This window comes from Vidua chalybeata, chromosome 5 (genome assembly GCF_026979565.1).
Source record: "Vidua chalybeata isolate OUT-0048 chromosome 5, bVidCha1 merged haplotype, whole genome shotgun sequence".
In the NCBI taxonomy this organism is placed as follows: domain Eukaryota; kingdom Metazoa; phylum Chordata; class Aves; order Passeriformes; family Viduidae; genus Vidua; species Vidua chalybeata.
The window spans coordinates 69,592,379-69,607,898 of NC_071534.1; the positions used below are offsets into that span (position 1 = coordinate 69,592,379).

Sequence of the window (15,520 nt, forward strand, 5' to 3'; positions counted from 1 at the left end):
AGGATATTCTGGGATTCTGTGATAGATCACTTCCTCTTATCATCATCATCATCATCCCAGCATCTTGAGCTTTTGAGCCTCTCAACTTGTAGCTGTGAGTTTGAAGAAGCAGAGAGGATTTTCTTTTGGAAGCTGAGAGCCAACATGAAACACTTCCCCCTCCATCTGCAGCGAACCCAGATTCCCTCCCCAGCTGATGTTAAAGTGGCCCTTCTTAGCAAAGATGTCATTTACTGGTGCTTGAAGGATTAAAAGCTTACAGAGCTGCCTGAATAGGGGAATTTGAAAGGAGAACTTTTTTGTTAATGAGAATGTTTTTTGCAATTATGATGCTTTTGGTGATGTGACATTTTAAATCACAGTAGCATTGTTTAAAGGACTTAGGGAGCAGTCAGCAAAGCAAGTTCAGCAGAGCAGGAATATCTGTCAAACTCCTTGCTTGGAGAAATGTCCACCACAAATCCTTTCTGACTCCATGGTGTTTCAAACTCCTGGCAAGGAAAATGATGTCAGGGAGTTCACTCCAAACATTATCCTTTTCCACACCTCATTTGTCTCCCTGGTGACTTTTCCCTGACAAATGTTGGGTGTGCACCCTCTTTTACTGAAATCCCCTGATTTACACAGTAAATCCTCCAGCTCAGACACCCCGTGCAAGGCAAGTGACCCAAATCTGAAGGTAAAAAGTGGGGGAAAAAAAGCAAAACAAAAACAAACAAACAAACAAACAAACAAAAAAAACCTTGTGAAACTCTCCCCTCCTCTATTCTGGAGTCTCATCACAGAGAAAAAAAAAATTAAGGCATTGTTTTTCCTTTTTCTTGTGTGGTGTCAGTGGTGCTTCTCTGAATTAAGGTACTTTAGGGCTGCTGAGAATTTGTCTCTTGCCTATTGAATTGAATTCTTCTGACTTCTCATTTCTGAGCTCCTCTTATTATTTGCTGAAAATTTCTGGCGAGCTGGAACTGGCTTCGACAGCATCTGTCAACAGTTCTTGTTTAATTACAGAGAAGGGGGAGAGGGGAGGTCCTGGGAGATTCTGGGGGACACAGGCTCACCAAAATCTGCATGATAGGAAAAAATAAAGAGAAACAGGACTCAGTGAGCTTGGCACAAAGTTAGACAGCAGTTATCCTGGCAGAGAGGGTGCTTAAGCGTTGCTGAAGAGCTGTGAAACTGCCAGCATGCATTTCTGGGATCCAGGGGGACAGGAAACATCTCCTTGCGGCCTGGGATTGGAGAGAAAGGGGTATTTACAGAGCTGATCCTTAGAGAGCTGAGATTCCCCATGCATTGTGTTGGATAAAGCCACTGCCATTATCTTCAGGTGGGATGAAGTCACTGCCATCATCCCTCCTGAACCTGAGACCTCATCAAGAAGGAACCTGAGTGTCTTTCATTGAATCCAGGATCTAGGATATTGGGGAATGGTATCTCCAAGCAGACTTCACACTCCTACCTTCTCACCCTGCCACTAACCAGGACCTCTCCTCCTGATTTTTAAGCTGTTCCTTCCTCTCAGCAGGACCCACACTCTGGGCCTGTCACCTCCTCCAGCCTTGCCCCATCCCCAAATGTTTTAGCTTTCATATTTTTCAGATTCTGTGCTGCTTTTGTGTGTAGCTCTGAGCTTCATATTAAGTGTTAGCAAGTTCTCTTCACAGGGTAGGCAGGCAAAACAATCCTTTTCCAGCTTGAGACCAAGGACAACCATTATAAGCTCCAGGCCCAAAAAGTATAAACAACGATGAATTGAAGAGAGAAAAACAAGCAGGGTGGGACTGCATGGGCTAAAGTTGGAATGGGACAATGAACTGCAAGGTGCAAATGGAGCAGAGCTGATCCCAGTGAGAGCCCCCGGGAGCGCTCGTGCATTTTGGGACCATTTTGGTTCCTCTTGGGTGCAGCCCTGGCTGGGCTCTGGTGCTGCCCAAGGTGGATCCATGCAGGAGATCCTTTCATAAATCCCTGCTTTGTTCTTTAGCTCTGCCCAGCCTCTGCTCCAGCTCAGCCTTCTCAGGGCACCACCAGCACATCCTGGGGTGTCTCCTGGGGTGCTCACCGTGACCTAGAGCTCTCCAGAGTCCTGGAGGTGGCCTGGTAACTCCTCCATGGGCACAGCTCAGTTGTTCCCACACCCTTTCCATCCCTGCTGGCTTCCCTGATCTCTGAGCATTTCCCTGGGTGTGAGTGAGAACATCCCACTTGGATTATTTCCCACATCCCTGCAAGAGGAAAATTCACCATTGCCGTGGTGAGACTGGAGGACCTTTCCTAGGGAAATCCTGGCAGCTCAGATCCTCCCAGACCCAGAGCAGAGAATTCCCACTTTAGACCCTCCAGGAACACACAGCCAGGCACAAAAGTGATTTTCCTCTGTGGTGTGGTCTGACCCCTCTGCTCCCCTGACCACGTGGAGGGTTCCCAGCACAGAAATTGTAGGAGATGAGGCATCTCTGGAAAACGTGGGAGCTTAGGCTGCCTTGTCTCTGCAGCCCAGGAGGTCTCCTGGGCTCACACCTCCCTCTGTGCTTGCACAGCACCTTTCACAGGCTCTCTGTTTGGCACAGTGCCCCCATACTGCTAAAAATGAATAATAATAACAATAACAATAATAATAATGATATGGGGCTGAACACATCACCCCACCAGAGCACTGACTGCAGAGCCAGCCACGCAGCCAAGAATGAAGATTAAAAGTGGGGAAGAAATCTGGCAGAGAATTACCTAATTTAATACATTTGAAACTCAATAATTATTTCTTTAAAAATAGAATTTGCTGAAGCAACTTCTAGCTTTTAATTCTTTTCTTTTCCTATTTTTTTTTCTTTAATCACTGCATAATAAAGTAATTGGTAATTTGTGTCACTTCTGTATTTTCTTTTTCCCTTAGTGTAATCACAAGGGGTGACACATTTTCACAGCACACTTCAAAAAAAAAAAAAAAAAGTATAATGGAGAGAGGCAAAAATCAGAGCTGGTGTTTGAACCCTATCAAAAGTCAGTAATGCACATCATGTCTGCTCAAAGTGATGACTACATCACTGAAGACAACTTATTAATTAGAGAAACCCAGGGTGGAGGGACAGATTCTGGACTCAAGTGACCCCAAAGAATCTGCAGGATTCCAAGCAGTAGGACAAGAGGCAGGAACTGATGCACAGGAAGCTCCACCTGAACATGAGGCTCAGAAGGATCCTGTGAATGCCTGAGAGGGATTTTGTAGGAATTCAGGAAGATCCTCTGTCTCTGGCTGTCCCATCCCTGGAAGTGTTCCTGCAGCGTGTGGAGCAAGGAGAAGATATCTGGATTTATCCCTTGTCCCAAAAAATGGATGTGAGAGAGACTCCTGGGCACTTAGGAGCCAAAATATTGCTGGGACCCTTCTCTCTGAGCCTGACTTGACCAAGGCTGGACCAGCGCTGCCAGACTGGGACAGAAAATAATATTGAATTAATTTGGCTCTATTTCTCCAGAAAAGCCCCATCACACACACCTTTAGCTGTGGTCTCCACAGGTTTTGGACCGATTTTGTCTAGTTTGGCCCTCCCTGAGCCCTTTTAGCCCTGCCAAGGAGGTAAAACCACACACTTCCCAGCCCGTTATTCCCAGTTTGTCCCCGTAATGGTCAATGTGCTCCCCTCCCTCTCAGGATTTCATTAGACAGGGCAATGATCCCAATAGGCAGACAAACCCTGAGGGACAGGCTTTGCTCCTCAGCAACCCAAGTTTTCTAAAAATATCGGAGTCAGGAGATCACAGAGGAGCAGCACGCTGCTGCATACATATTAATGCTGCCTTTAATCCCCCTCCATGAATTTTAGGAGCTAAGTGGGAACTTGGATATCCTCAGGCTGAAGTGTTGCTCACTTCTGTCCCTGCCTGCTGACACTCTGTGCTCCTGCTATCACCTCCAGTTTCTCCCTGCTGCCAGACGTCTTCAGGTCACCTTCTTGTCCCTTCCCTGGCCTGATTTCCTCCCTAACATCACACAGGAGCCATCACATTTCCCTTTGATCAGAATCTCACCAGTCAGAGACATCATTTACAAACACAAGTTAAGCCCCATCCACTTTTTTTTTTTTTTTTTAATAAAAAAAAAAAAAAAGGAAAATAAGTCCATTTTGAAGCCTCTTTTCCCCAACTTTCTGCAGTTCTGGTGTCTCCAGAGGCTGGTCCTGAAGTCCTTGGGTTCAATAAAATCTCTTTCTTCAGTATTTGTTCCAATACCTAGTTCAGATCTCTGCAAATTAGTTAAAAACAAACAAACAAAGCCCAGCTCTTTGGGTTTTTGGTGAAGCTGCTGCCAGAGGTGGCTGCACATATCCGTGGCCAAGCCTCAAATCATGCCTGGGAATTGCACCAGAGCATGCAAAGTAAGACTAAAACTAAAACTAAAACTAAAACATTAAAACTAAAACTAAAACTAAAACTAAAACTAAAACATTAAAACTAAAACTAAAACCAAAAAATTAAAACTAAATCTAAAACTAAAACTAAAAAACTAAAACTCTTTCAGGAGCTTCCTAACACCAAAACACTGCAAGGGCTTCAGTTCCTATCCCCAGGAACATTCCTGCACTGGTGGTTTCCATGTGAAAGGCAAGGTAACACATCAAAGTCAGGCTGTGTTTGGTGGACAGAGATTCAAGTCTGGATATCTAGTCCCAGTTTTCCTGGCTGGAATTAATTGAGTTTATTTCCTGTCTGATCTCGGCATGTGCAGCTCTAGTTCATGGCCAAGGAAGAGATGGGTACTCCTGGATTCTGATTAATCTGGCCTGTCCTGAGAGCAGCTCTCCCTCACAGAGGTGATTTTTCAGGAATATACAGGGTGCACAGTGCAGAAGTAGCTGCAGGCACCAGCCTTTAATGAAATGTGTGAATCTTCCTTTTCCTTGGTCTCCCTGGACAAGTCACTATGTCTCTGTTTCCCAGCAGAGAAGTGAAGCATGTTTCTTTTTCCACCTCCTCCGAACAGAGAAGGATGTGGCACAGAGGCAGGCTGGATGTCTGACCCTCTGATCCTGCAAACCAAGTATGAAATCAAATTTATTTTCATTCCCAGTGGCCTTCATGCACAGACACAGGGATCTGGCTGTGCTCCAAAGCAGGAAAACTGATGGCCTCCATCTCTCCAGGCACTTTGCACCCCGCAGGTGCTGTGGGTGGACTGGTGGGTGGCTGCATTCCCCAAAAACACCTTGATCTCCCTTTCCCTGGTGGGTTCAGGAGAGCTGTGACCTCTCCTTGTCCCCACCACCCTCCTGACCATGCTGGGGACACACACAGCTCAGGCATAGGTGACAACCACACGTCCTTGACCCTACATGTTGTGGAGAGCAAAAGAATTTTCTGCCCATCCTTCCTGCCAGAGTTGAGCACTTCAAGGGCTGCTTTTCTGGATTGAGGTGGGTGCTGCCATTCCTATTCAAATCCCTTAATAATCCAACATAGGAATGCTTGTTATGGGTGTCAAAGATTATTTCAGCCTCATGGAAAAAGGTATCAAAGGGGGAGAGGGATGGAGGGGGCTTGGGGGTGCAGTGGTGCATTGAAACGAGAAACTACAGAAAGATGATTTAATCACATTTTTTTTTTCCCATCAGAATTTCTGGATGCAACTGGCTTTGTCCCAAGCCATGAGTTGCCCCGTTTCTCAGAAGAGCTTGGGTGGTTCTGCACAGAGGCAGGTGAATCTGTGGGCTGCAATTTGGAGTTTCTTCTGAGGATAAGCACCATTCTCTCCAGCTGGAAGGAAACCCCACAGCCAAACCCTTTTTGTGTTGTCCCTACCGTGTTTACTGAGGACATTTGTTTCTGTGTGGGCTATCTCAGACTCCTTTGCATTGCAATGCCCTGGGTTTCCTTCTCACTGAGTTAAATCGACATTCCAACAACTCCTCTGTCCCCTGGAAGGAGCTGTGTGAGAGGCAAAGGCACAAATCATCCATCCCCGCCCCTGGGCAATACTTTAATGGCTGGAGGTGTCACTAATGACTGGATGTGGCACTCAGTGCTGTGGTTTAGCTGGTGTTGTTTGGTCAGAAGTTGGACTTGATGACATTGGAGGTCTTTTCCAGCCTTAATGATTCCATGATCCTGGAGAAATCCAAGCCAGTCCTGAAATCCAGATGTGTGCAGCACTGGGCTGCCTAAAGGCCAAGGCTCCCCAGCGAGGGGTCAGGGCTGTCTGTGCCACAACCAAACTGAGCAGCAGAAACCCTGATGGAGCTCCTGCTCCAACCTTAGGTGGGAACTGGGAGCCAACAGCAAGGAGGACTGAAGGGGAGATGCAGGCAAACAGCTGGACTGAAAGCATCCAACATCTGGGATCCCTTCCCCGAAACCTCTGTGCGAATTTCAGCCCTCAAAGGCAGACCAGACATGGATAATTCAGTTTGGGAAGCTGCCAGGGCGGGTGGGGGGCATTTTGTGCTGCTAACGAAGGAATCTGATGAATGTTTCCGTGCTGTGTGAACTTTGTGGCAGGAATCTGAACCATTTCAAACGGAATATTTACTTTCCTTCCACAAGCTCCAGCGCCCCGACAGTTGCCATGGGAACTCAGCCCACTCACCAGCCTGTCACGTGAAGAGGTTTGTTTTGTTAGGAGTAGTAATATTCACATTATTTTTGGTGTGAGGGGCTGGTCATTGCCATCACTTACGTTCCAGTAACTCTTTACTGTAATATCTTTGACAGCTTTGTGCCCAGTGCTGTCCTGGCAAAGAACTGCTGGCAAAGGTGCCAGAGTGGCTCAGAGGAACCTTCCCTTCATTAGGAGATGATCTATTTGCCTGTTGCTGCTGGGTCCTGAGTCCCTGTGCTGGGAGTGAGCCATGAATCTCAGATTGTCACCAGAGCAAAACAGTTAAGGGAAAAACCAGAGTGGTGGGGAGGTGAGGGTGGGAGTGAGCACTGGAAGAGCCACAGAGCTAATGGGGAGAGTCAGGGGATGAGGAGGAGAAGATTAACACTGGAGGGAAGGAGCCTGCCCTCCAGTGCAGTTTGTCAGGCCCTTTGTAGGTCTGGCCATGCCATTTGCAGATCTGCTCGCTGGCTGCAATGAATGGAGCATGTAACACATCATATCTGCAGGAGAGATCCCTTGGCAAGTGGCAGCCACAGAGCCCCCCTTGTCAGCAGGGGAGGACTGGAATAAAAAGGGAAGTTAAGGCAGAGGGTGATAAGCAGGGTGTGAGCAGCAGGTGAAGGTTTGTGCCATGGTGGACTGGCTGGTTCCTGCAGAGACAGAGAGCAGGGGGTGATGGGCAAGAGCAGGGAGGGACAGGACAGGGGGGCATGGCTTTAGACTGACAGACAATAGGGTTAGATTGGATTTTAAGAAGAAATTCTTCCTTGTGGGTGTGGTGAGGCCCTGGCACAGGGTGCCCAGAGAAGCTGTGGCTGCCCCTGGATCCCTGGAAATGTCCAAGGCCAGCTTGGACAGGGCTTGGAGCAGCCTGGGATGGTGGGAGGTGCCCCTGCCTATGGCAGGGAGTTGGAACTAAATGATCTTTAAGGTCCTTTCCAACCCAAACCATTCCATGATTCTATCATTCCATGATCTCAGCATTCTCCATCTCTAACTATGGTGATTTGCTGTCAGGGAGGTCACTTCTGTGCATAAATACATGGATGGAGTTGACACTTACAGGAAAATTAGAGAAAGAGCAGCACTCAGGATGAATTCAGCTTACATGGAAGTGCAAATTATTCCACTCTGGCAAGTTGTCTCTCTTCCAAAACATCCAGAGATCTTGACCAAGACAGCAGGGAGAAAGGTTCAGGGATGAGAATTCTGAAATTTCCGAGTCTTCTGCATTTTTCAGTCATCAGGATCTGATGTGCCAGACTGGTAATCCATCCCGTGCCTCCCAGGTGCCTTTGGAATACTTTCCATTTTCACAAGGGAAAACTGTGAGGATCACATCTGTGTGTGGCTGTGAGTGAGTGGTATCAGCATAAACGGGATGAGATGGAGGGAGAGCAGCAGTGAGCTGGCACAGGTACCTTTCCCATCTTAGAAAGGGGGAGAATCACGATTTTACTCCAAAGACCCAAAGCTTTGGTAAGAGCACGGCAGAGAAAAGCTGTCCTCAGTCCTTGCCAGTGATTCCTGAGCTGGGGCACAACAGCAGCGTGTGTTGGGACATGGGATGTGTTTTCAGGCTCCATCAAAGCAGTGATGAGCCTCTTAGCCTGCAACAAGTGTTCTTGTTGTTTGCAAACCGTTCCTGGAACCATCAGCAGCATCGCCGTGAAAATAACACCGCTCACGGAATGTGTCTCCCTGCTTTGCCAAAGTTTTCCCAAGGAGAAACACAAAACCTCTTAAGAAGTTTGTCAGGGCATTGAGCCCTGAAAAGGCCACGGGTAGATCCCAAATGTTCTTTGCTTTTGTAGGGAGATAGCCTGTGGTCGTGAGCTATTGATTCCAAAATTCTGGTACCATCAGGTCTATGGGGCACACGGGCTGGTGATCTGCCTCCTTTGGATATTCCCCTGCATTTGTCAGCCATCACAGCATCCTGTTTGCTATTCCCGTGCTTGGTAGCGTTCCCGGTGCTGTCAGCTTTCCCAGCTGGGATGGAAGCAGTGCTGTGCACATTCTGCCATCCAGAACGACGTCGGACGCTCCAGAACAGCCTCCCTTCCAGAAAAACCAGCTGGACCTCTGCACTCCTCAGGAGAACCAGCTGGGAATCCAGGACTACCAGCTGCACTAAGAGACTGTCAAGGAGTTTTTGCCAGTAGATGTTTACAAGGGGAGCAGAGGGGGTCAAAGATTTGACCATCAGCAGCTCAAATCCTGTTCTGGATCATGAATCCTGCAATGAGATCATTCAGTTACTCCTTTACTCATATTAGAGCTTCTCAGGGCTTTGCCATAGTTACTGATCAATAGCAGCACTAACAAACACCTCCTCTGTCTGACTGTGGAATAGACTGGTTTTGTTTTCCTTTTTTTAACCCACAAACCAGTTTATTTTTTTTTTTTTTTCTGTAACAAGAGAGCTTTTATACATAATTATACCCACCATTCAATTTGTGTCAAGCAATATTCCCGGGTATAAATCTCCCTGTACTTGTTCCTGCAAAATAAAAAAAGAAACCTCAGCAGGGTCAGTGTGGTGGGGAGCTGTAAAATTCAAAATGCTTTGGTTTCCTGGAGGAGCCACTTGCCAAGTTCGATGCTGTTGTATTGCTGCTCTCTTTCTCACAGTCTGTCTTTGATGCAGATTATTCCTTTAGTAGGAGTTTATCCGCAGGGAAATGCAGGGACCTGTATCACCAGGGACCTTTTGCAGTGCTTTGTTGAGCAGGAGGATTTTTAACCAGATTCCCAAAGCCAAAGGTCGTGTGATCAGCCTGAGTGGAAGGATGGAGCTCATCTCAGCAGCTGCAGGAGTCCACAGTGAACATCACCACATGAACTCGTCATCCAACCCTTTCCTCCCAAGGGGAAAAGCTGCTCCAAGGGAATCAATAATCTGAGTTATTACAGTCAAGATAATGCCTGAAGAACCTAATTCTTTTTTCCAAAAGGTAATCCAGACTGGATCATGAGGAAAGGCCTACCCTGCATCACAGATCAGCAGGTGGAGCAGCTATTCCAAGAGCTGAGGGGATCATCAATTTAATCATTAATCTCACTTACTAATAACCATCTCACTTACTAATAACTATCTCACTAATAACTATCTCACTTGATCACAGTTTCATCCAGTTTGACCTTGATCATCCCTGCTGCAAATCACAACATGTCATGAGGTGCTGGCTGCAGTCACACTGGATAAACTTGAGCATGGTGTGATCATGTTCTTGAACAGAAGTTATTTGAAAATGCTTTTAGGAGGCAATTTTTAATTAAAAAAAAAAGAAAAAAAAGGGAAAAAAAGGAAAAAAATGGATTGTTTAAGAACGACTGCTGCCTGCATGGCTCTTCCAAGTCTTCCTGTAGCTGAGTGATGTGGATAATTATTGGTACATATCAACACATGGAATGATGAACAGGTGGAAGTGTTACCCATGGACACGGCCCTGAAGAAGCTGTAACTCTTAAACAGGCTGAAAGACAAATAATTATCATTCAGAAAGTCTGACTGGAGCCAGCCTTCCTTAGGGCAAGGGTGGAGGAGGTTATAGAAACTTACTCAATTAATCAATTGGTCCACATTATAATTAAACCCAAAGTAGAAAAACAATTATCTGGGTAAGTGCTGGTTAGACGACATTTCTTTTAATGACTTTGCTCCATTCCGTTTTTAGTTGTGATGCACTTGATGAGATGAGGTGGATATGAGGTTTTTCTGTGTAATTCGAAGCTAAAGAGAGCTGGATTATCTCTCCTTAAAGGTGAGAATTCCTGAGATGTGCTCTGTTCCCACATCCACACACTCTTCATCCTCCATGCCCAGCATACACCATTAAAACAAAGTGCTCTGAGTGTGGAACAGTGGAGCATTAAAAAGCCATTAATCATGGCTTTGTACTCCTTGCTGCTGGATGTTAATTTTAATTTACAGTCACTTATTCAGTTCCCCTTCATCGGAGTGGCTGGCTCTGCTCCTAAAGGCCAGGCAGTGAGGGAAGGGAGAGAAAGTCACCTCAGGCAGGGACAGGAGGGGTGTGGAGAAGCTCCCTGGGGATCCCATTCTACTGGTCCCTCCTTTCTCTGTGTTTACACCGGGAATTTGATTGTCCAGATGGAGAAGCTTTCAAACTCTGCTGGAGGAGAGAATGACACTTCCCAGCTGCTCTTAAATAAAAAGAAAAAAAGTAAGGAAGGAAGAGGAAAATTACTGATTAATCATGTCTGGCCCACGGGGTAACAATTATCATGTTAATTGGGGAAGAGTCAGTAGCGAGGAAATCACGACAAGATCACCTGATCTCCTGCCAGCCAGTTTCCAATTTCCAGGAGATAACTCCTGCCAGTTTTGGGGACACAGGCACTGCCACCTATGTAGGGAGGGTCGGGTCTGGAGCTACCCCATCAGAGCTGCAGGTAAGGGAATGGAGAGCTTTGGTGGGTTGTGATTTATGTTGGGGTCTTCATTGTCCTTCCTGGTCTGCCGGGAAAGCTGGAAGTGACAATGCTCCTGGTGGGAACATCTCAGTGCAGTGCTGGGAAGGAGCTGCTTGGAGGGAGTGGATCAGCCTGAGGTGATGGATGTGTCTGTGAGGTCAGGAGTTAGCAGATGTGTCAGCTTGGTTGATCCCAGCATTGGGATCACACATACAAAGTCATGGGGAAAGGGTTCGTTATCACAGAATCATGGAATGGTTTGGGTGGGAAGGGACATTAAAGCCCATCCAGTTCCAACCCCCTGCCATGGCAGGGACACCTTCCACTACCCCAGGTTGCTCCAAGCCCCGTCCAACCCAGCCTTGGACACTTCCAGGGATCCAGGGGCAGCCACAGCTGCTCTGGGCACCCTGTTCATTGCGATGCAAAGAAACTGTGACATCAGGCTACAACAGGAAGAAGAAAACACCACCAGGTTGTATTTCTTTAATAACAAAACCCAGTTTTGTTTATTCCTAGAGTGTCTACAAGTTCTGTTGCCTGTCCCCACTGTCCCTCATTGCCTCATGGATGCTGTTTTCAGAGCATTCATTGCTTCTAGAAGTTATAGTTTCTTACGATGGGGCTCAGGGTTAAGGGTTTTCCCTAAACAGGCATCCTGCTTTTCCTTGCACTGCAGGATGAACTCCATGGTTACAAGCCTGCAGGAAAACATGGAATTTTTCCATAGAATATGGAGAGCTCCTCTTCACATTGCTGGTGACTGAGAGCTCTTCTTCACATTGCTGGTCAGGGATCCTTAAATATATGGCATCCCATATTTTTATAGATATATTAATCTAGCCAGCACAAAGGGGAGAGGTGAATAGCAGCAATGTGAGATGCTGATTGAGTGTCCTGAGCCTCTTCAACTTCAGCTGGATTGGTTGGCCTCATTTCAAAAGTGCCAGTGACAGGCAGAACAAAAAAGGACAAGATCTGTGAATATGACCATGTTTCAAGGGTGCGTTTCTTTTAGAAAAAAAAACTTCCCTGTCATCCACCTCTGGCTTCTGCTGGACTACATGTGGGAGTAGCCAGTGACATGGACAAAATACTGAGTCCTGGTAAGGCTGTGCTGGTTGGCAGCTAGGAATGTCATGCCCCTCAACGTGTTGTTTTCCACATCTGATGCCAGGAAATGAGTTTTATGACCTGGAGCATGACAAAAATTTGCCCGAGTGAGCTTTGTCCCTGTTGGGACAGCACTGGGCTCAATTAGTGCAGCATCTGCACCGTGTCTCCCTGGAGAGCATCCCTGGGAAATTGTCCTGTCAGCTCGCCCAGATTCCTGCCTGCAGAGAGCAGCTGGATGGAGGCCCAAGAGCCTGGGCTCTCTGAGAGGTGAGGCACAGCCCCTCCCTTGGCTGTGAGCCTCTCTGCTCGAGAAGAAAGAGCTGAAGCAAGTCTCCATGTCCTGCACCTCCTTCTGTGAGCAGCCCTTCAGAGGTAGCAGATGGGTCCAGCATGGCACCAACACAATCAGAAATAGCTCTGGCGCAGCTCCCCGCCTGATTTCAGGCTGTCTCTTCCCTGGCCATGTGGCCAAGCTGCAGGAACTGCTGGAAAAAGTCAACTCCGAGCTTGCAGAGCCATGATCTCATTAGGCACGGCAGGGAGGAGCAGGAAAACAAACACCTGGCACCACCACATCCCTTGAGCAAGGAGGGTTGTGGTGTAAAAGGCAAGGATTGTGGTCTAAGAGGCAAACCCAGTATTTGCAGAGCATCCTCCCACCTGTCATGGGCTGGGACTGACAGGAGGTCTCATTGCAGCCATCAGCTGTGGGGATGACAGGATTTGTGCTCCCAGCTTGGGCTCTGGGCTGGTCTCAGAGCCTCTGAGACAGGAGAGGGTGCTGCAATGTGTGTGAGCAATAAGAGGGGTCTCCTACCAGCACTGACCTTTGAGGATGTGAAAAGAGCAGAGAAGAAATTAAAAAAAAAAAATCAAGTCCAAGCCAGTGGAATGTCTCTGGTTTATTAATTGCTGCCTGATTTCTTATTTACTATTTATTTATTTACTTCAAGGCAAGGTGACCTCCAAAGCTGCTGCTTGTCACTGGCAGCCTCTTGGCTGCAGGTTGCACATTCATTCTGGCTGGGCACTGACACTCAGTGCTGTTTAAAAGCAGGAGTCTGCTTTTGGTAGCCAGGCTGGGTTTGGAAGCCTAAATCATAAAAAAGCTGTAGGGAAAATGTGAGCCTGGTGATGCAAATTCCCCTCGTTTTTTGTTCCACCTCATCCCCCTCATGTGAGGGATGAGTGGCTCTGACTCTGTGCCATAGAGGGACTGTTTGCAGGTCCCACAGCAGATGTGGGAATGTTCTCTCCCTCCAAACTCTGCCTTTGCAGAGAACAATCATCCACCTCCCACAGATCCAATGCAACACAGTTTATTTTCATTTTTAGCAGCCTGTAAACCCAAGCATCTTTACCTCCAGCCCTTCCCACTCACCAGGGATGTCCACACAGGTCTTCAAGGTGATTTTACCACAGCCACAAATGCATCCAAATTGTGTCTGTGGAGAATGATCAAGAGATGATGGCAAGAGGGGCTTCCAGGGCAGGAGCCAAAGGAAAAGATGGGATGTCTGTGGTATTTACAGCACTGCCAAGATGCCAGCAATGATTTGTTGGCAGCCAAACACTTCAAGCCAGGACCTTGCAAGCCAGACATCTCATTCAGGTTCTGTAGTGCCCTGTACACTTCCCACTTGGGACATTTCCCTTTATTTTTCCAAATAAATTCAGTGCTCTGCTCAGTGTCCCAATTAATGCAGCAGGACCTGACTCTGGGCTGTTGTGAACACATAAGAACCTTTCCCTGTGCTCTCAGACAGATGCCACACGTCACCCAGAGATGGAGGGGTGGGAAAATTTGTCACCCTGGGTTTCACTTGTGCAAACAGAAAAATTTTCTCCTTTCAAAAGCAGGGGAAATGAAGGCAGGAAACGAAGGCATGCAAAAAAATAAAGGCAGGAAACTCATTTCTTGAAGGAGACGGGTGTGAATGGTCTGAAGTCTTCCTTTTCTAACCTTAAAAATTAATTATGCTGAAAACGGTCCCCAAGGGTGGGCATATTGAATTCAAGACAAAGCACCCCCAGCTCCAGAGCAGAGGGGCTCAGCCCTTGGAGCACCTCTGAAGCCTCCTCTGCAACCACTGCAGTACTTCCAGGGTGGACAATCCATTGCTAAACCCAAAGAACTCGTTCCCCCAGCTTCAGAAAGCTGGGTCACTACCCAACCCACACTAGCCTCCTCCCTGCAACACCCTCCAAGATCTCCTCTAATTTTGACCAATAAAAAAGCAGCTCTGCCAAAGCAGAGCCACAAAAAATTCCGAGTAACTCGTGATCGTTCCTCTCCACGGAAATCTTTAGTAAAAGGCGAAAGATTTATTCGCTCTGAAGAGAAACCTGAGTATGCGCTCTGCTCACTCCCCAGACCCTGCACCCCCCGGCTGCCCCTCTGCAGGACACAGCGACCTCTTTCACTGCCCAGTTTGACCCCGTGCTGTCCCCAGCCCGGTCCCCTGACAGTGTCACAGCCCAGTCCCGCGTCCCCACCCCAAGTGTCCCCACGGCAGGAGTGGGAATTTTGATCCGGGTATGCTGCTGGCATGCAGTGCACCCTGGGTATGCAAATTAGCTGAATGCTAATGAGGCATGGAACGTGAGCTCTGGGGGAATGTCACAGAAAAGCCTTTTGTCAGCGCCAGGGACAGGGGCTGGGTCAGCTCAGCTCAGCTCCCGTTCCTAACCAGCACAGAATCACAGAAGGGTTTGGGTTGGGAGGGACCTTAAAGCTCACCCAGTGCCACCCCTGCCATGGCAGGGACACCTGCCCCTGTCCCAGGCTGCTCCAAGCCCCGCCCAGCCTGGCCTTGGACACTGCCAGGGATCCAGGGATATCTTGAGAGCCTCCTGCTGATGCAGAAAATGAGACTCTTTTGGGTGTCTCTGCTGACAATCTTTGTGACTGGGCTCCTGGCAGAGGCACATCAGCTCCATGCCTTGAGTTAGGTGGTGCCAGGGCACAGACTCTCTGCAAAGGTTTGCTTTAATTAAAAAAAAAAAAAAAATCTCTTGGAGCATGGGCAGGAGGGGGAGAATCTGTGCTGGAAGGAAGCAGCTCCAAATCAGTGATTTGAGAAAAAGTCTCTGAGCAATGCCTGAAATCCCTGAGAAGGGCTGACTCAGTCCCTGAAGGCAGAGCTGGCACATGTTGAGCCGGATGAGGAGTTCATTCCTCATCTGGGCATGGGAGAAGTGGGGACATCCAGCTCTGATGTGCCTGCAAGGGAGCATCCAATGCTTGGAGAGACATCAGAAGAGAGCAGCAACAGTGACTCAGAAGTCTGGAGGACAAACTCTGAGCAGGAGATGTGTCAAACTTACCCCGTTCTGTTCCTGGGGGTGACACTGGAGAGGCACCTCCTT

The 15,520-nt window shown here is 47.8% G+C and overlaps 1 non-coding gene across 1 annotated transcript; it reads right to left on the reverse strand.

The window, feature by feature from the left end:
- Positions 1 to 14,391: 14,391 nt before the first annotated feature.
- Positions 14,392 to 14,505, reverse strand: LOC128788991 (U5 spliceosomal RNA). The gene has a single exon (XR_008431278.1). It is a non-coding gene; the product is annotated as a U5 spliceosomal RNA (small nuclear RNA).
- Positions 14,506 to 15,520: the final 1,015 nt, after the last annotated feature.